The sequence below is a fragment of the Bison bison genome, unplaced genomic scaffold (genome assembly GCF_000754665.1).
Source record: "Bison bison bison isolate TAMUID 2011002044 unplaced genomic scaffold, Bison_UMD1.0 scf7180017864461, whole genome shotgun sequence".
Taxonomy (NCBI): Eukaryota; Metazoa; Chordata; class Mammalia; order Artiodactyla; family Bovidae; genus Bison; species Bison bison.
The window spans coordinates 19,631,631-19,636,486 of NW_011495023.1; positions in this window are offsets into that span (position 1 = coordinate 19,631,631).

The window sequence follows — 4,856 nt, forward strand, 5'->3', positions numbered from 1 at the left end:
AATATTTTGGCCACCTCATGTGAAGAGTTGACTCATTGGAAAAGACTCTGATGCTGGGAGGGGTTGAGGGCAGGAGGAGAAGGGGACGACAGATGATAAGATGGCTGGATGGACTCGATGGACATGAGTCTGAGTGAACTCTGGGAGTTGGTGATGGACAGGGAGGCCTGGCATGCTGCAATTCATGCTGTTGCAGAGTCAGACCCTACTGAGTGACTGAACTGAACTGAACTGTCTTTCTTCAAGTCTGTTCTGCCTAAGACCTAGAACGAACTTGACAAGCCAGTATGTTTTACTCATGCAAATGCTCTCTTAAGCTATGTTAATGAGACTATGTGTTTGCTTGGAAACCTGCCTTTCTTCAAGATTCATGTCAATCGTTTTATGGCCCAGGACAACTCACCTTGTGCCAATGTTATCTCAAAATGCATGTTGTGGGTGAGGGGCCTGGTGCTACTCCAAGTTTTGAGACATTTCCTTTTTCTAATTAGTAGCCTGCTGATAGGAATATACATACTGCTGAAGGCTAGCAGGAGGGCACTCTTTCTGCCCCCTTCTGAAGTCTATGTCAGAAGCTTTGTCTATCTCTTTTATACTTTAATAACACTTTATCACACAAAAGCTCCGAGTGATCAAGCCTTGTCACTGGTCCCGGATTCAATTCTTCTCCTCTGGAAGCCAAGAATCCTGGCATCTTTCACAGCTCAGCAACAACCTTTCAGAAGGTTTCTATTTATTTGTTTACTTGGAGGATAATTGCTTTACAATGTTGTATTACTTTTGTTGGGGTCAGTGTGAGGAAAGCAGGAGAGACTCCATCTTGAAGCCTGTTATCCAACTTAAAGACAGGATATAAACTGGGCCTAAACCCTGCCCAAGAGTGAGGAAACCATTGCTAATGAAAACCAGGTCTCCTGGACACTCCCTACAGATGGCAAACAAGACTGTAGTTGAGGTCAGGCTGCCCCTGTTACATTAACCATGGAGACATCCCCCTGTGATGTATAATCAGTGTTTACCCGCTTTCACCTTAATTGTTCTCCTAGCACCTACTTGTTGTAAAACTCAGTCATATACAACAAAGAAATTGCTAACACATAACCAGTCACATAACAGTTTTAGGGGAAGCACACTGACTGAAACCACCCACCCTGGCCAGGTGCCATAGTAACCATTTGCATGAGTTGTTTTAAGACAGGAGGTCCTGGTAAGGAACACAGAACTAATAAGCCACCACCAACTGGAAGAGTTCAGGAAAGGTCAAAAGGAGACACCACATGTCTGACTACCTCCCAGAATCTCTAGCATCCATCTTGGCTGAACAAGGTGTGCACCACCAGGAAGGAATCTGAGTCAGAATGATTGGCTAAAGACAACCCTGAAGCTAATCCCGTCACCATAAGAACCTGAAACTGTGAGCCTGGCAGAGCTGTTCTCCTGGCTTCCCTTCCCCTACTGCTCTCCACCTGGGTGCCCTTTCCCATTAAATCTCTTGCTTTGTCAGCACATGTGTCTCCTCGGACAATTCATTTCTGAGTGTTAGACAAGAGCTCAGTTTCGGGCCCTGGAAGGGGTCTCCCTTCCTGCAACAACAGGGGGTATAAAACTGGGCCTCTAAGAAACATCAGGGTTCCTTGTTGGGAACTGATTCCCCTTGTACCCTGCTGGTGTAATAAACTCTACTCCACTGTCTTGAGTGTCCTCTGAGGTATGTTTTGCAACTCCAGATTCCACAACACTTTCTGCTTATAGCAATGTGAATCAAGCATAACTATATATATATATATATATATATATATCCCTCCATCTTGAGCCTCTCTCCCACCTCACCCAACCTACCCCTCTAGGTCATTGTAGAGCATCAAGCTGGTTTCCCTGTGTTATATAGCAGCTTCCCACTAGCTATCTATTTCATACATGGTACTGTTTATAGGTCAATGTTACTTTCTCAATTTATCCCACCCTCTTCTTCCCCCACTGTGTTCATAAGTCCTCTATGTCTGCATCTCCATTCCTTCCCTACAGATAGCATTATCAGTACAATTTTCTAGATTGAACATATGTGTTAATATACAATATTTTTCTCTTTTGGACTAACTTGGCTCTGTGTAACAGGCTCTAGGTTCATCCCCCTCACTACAACTGACTTAAATCCATTCCCTTTTATGGCTGAGTAATAATATTCCATTGTATATACATACTACTACTTCTTTATCCATTCATCTGTCCATGAACATCAAGGTTGTTTCCATGTCCTGGCTATTGTAAATAGTACTGCAGTGAACATTGGGGTACATGTGTCTTTGAATTGTTGTTTTTCTCAGGGTATATGCACAGTACTGGGATTGCTGAGTCATATGGTAGTTTTATGCCTAGTTTGTTAAGGAATCTCCATACTATTCTACATGGTGGCTGTATAATTTTTCATTCCCACCAACTGTGCAGGAGGGTTGCCTGTTCTCTACATCCTCTCCATAATGTGTTGTTTGTAGATTTTTTGATGATGGCCATTCTGACCAGTGTGAGGTGATATCTCATTATAGTTTTGATTTGCATTTTTCTAATAATTAGCTGGATGAAGCACAAGCTGGAATCAAGATTGCTGGGAGAAAAATCAATAACTTCAGATATGCAGATGACACCACCCTTATGGCAGAAAGTGAAGAACAAAAGAACCTCTTGATGAAAGTGAAAGAAGAGAGTGAAAAAGTTGGCTTAAAGCTCAACATTCAGAAAATGAAGATCATGGCATCCAGTCTCATCACTTCATGGGAAATAGATGGGGAAACAGTGGAAACAATGGCTAACTTTGTTTTTTTGGGCTCCAGAATCACTGCAGATGGTGACTGCAGCCATGAAATTAAAAGAAGCTTACTCCTTGAAAGGAAAGTTATGACCAACTTAGACAGCATATTAAAAAGCAGAGACATTACTTTGTCAACAAAGATCCGATTAGTTAAGGCTATGGTTTTTCCAGTAGTCATGTATAGATGTGAGAGTTGGACTATAAAGAAAGCTGAGCACCCAAGAATTGATGCTTTTGAACTGTGGTGTTGGAGAAGACTCTTGAGAGTCCCTTGGACTGCAAGGACATCCAACCAGTCCATCCTAAAAGAGATCAGTCCTGGGTGTTCATTGGAAGGACTGATGTTGAAGCTGAAACTCCAATACTTTGGCCACCTGATGCAAAGAGCTGACTCATTTGAAAAGACCCTGATGCTGGGAAAGATTGAGGGCAGGAGGAGAAGGCAATAATGAAGGATGAGATTGTTGGATGGTATCACTGACTCAATGGACATGAGTTTGGGTAAACTCTGGAAGTTGGGGATGGACTGGCATGCTGCTAGTCCATGGGGTTGCAAAGAGTTGGATGTGACTGAGCAACTGAACTGAACTAAATAATTAGCAAATTATTATATTTATCATAAAATTATTATAAATTCTCCGTCTCCTGAGAAACCTGTATCTGGGTCAAGAAGCAACAGTTAGAATCAAACATGCAACAACAGACTGATTGAAAATTGGGAAAGGAGTATGACAAGGCTACATATGGTCAACTTGTTGATTTAACTTATGTGCAGAGTATGTCATTTGAAATGCCAGGCTGGATGAATCACAAGCTGGAATCAAGATTTCCGCAAGAAATATCAACAACCTCAGATATGCAGATGTGTTGTTGTTTAGTCACTCAGTTGTATCTGACTCTGCAACTGCAGCACTCCAGGCTTCCCTGTCCTTCACCATCTCCCGGAGCTTACTCAAACTCATGTCCATGGAGTCAGTAATGCCTTCCAACCATCTCACCCTCTGTTGCCCCTTCTCCTCTTGCCTTCAACCTTTCCCAGCATCAGGGTTTTTTCTAATGACCCAGTACTTCCCATCAATTGGCTAAAGTGTTGGAGCTGCGGCTTCAGCAGCAGTCCTTCCAATGAATATTCAGGACTGATTTCCTTTAAGATTGACTGGTTTGATCTTGTTGCAATCCAAGGGATTCTGAAGAGTCTTCTCCAACACTGCAGTTCAAAACCATCAGTTCTCTGGTGGTCAGCTTTCTTTATGGTCCAAGTGTCACATTCATACATGACTACTGGAAAAACCATAGCTTTGACAGATGAACCTTCAGATTCATTAGATTCACCTTAGATGAACCTTTGTCAGAAAAGTAATATCTCTGTTTCTTAAAATGTTGTCTAGGTTGATCATAACTTTCTTCCAAGGAGCAACTGTCTTTTAATTTCATGGCTACAGTCTCCATCTGCAGTGATTTTGGGAGCCCAAGAAAATAAAGTCTCTCACTGTCTCCATTGTTTCACTATCTATTTGCCATGAAGTGATGGGACCAGATGCCATGATGTTAGTTTTTTTAATGTTGAGTTTTAAGCTAGCTTTTTCACTCTCCTCCTTCACTTTCATCAAGAGGCTCTTTAGTTCTGCTTCACATTCTGCCATAAAGGTGAATGTAGAAAATGATACCACTCTAATGGCAGAAAGTGAGTAGAAACTAGAGCCTCTTGATGAGGGTGAAAGAGAAGAGTAGCCCACCATGCTTCTCTGTCCATGGCATTTCCCAGGCAAGAATACTGGAGTGGGTTGCCATTTCTTTCTCCAAGGGAATCTCTCTGACCCAGGGATCAAACTTGCATGTACTGCGTCTCCTGCATTGACAGGAGGATTCTTCACCACTAGCACCACCTGACTTCCTAGAACATGGACTGTCTGGAGTGCCTTCCACGCCTGCAGATCGAAATTGTGACACATTCTGCATTCCCCTTTGCAATCTGTAGTTTGAATTTGAAATCGTTAGATAGAGTTCTTGGTTTTGACTTTTTGCAGAATTTAAGTCTATCAAACAAAAT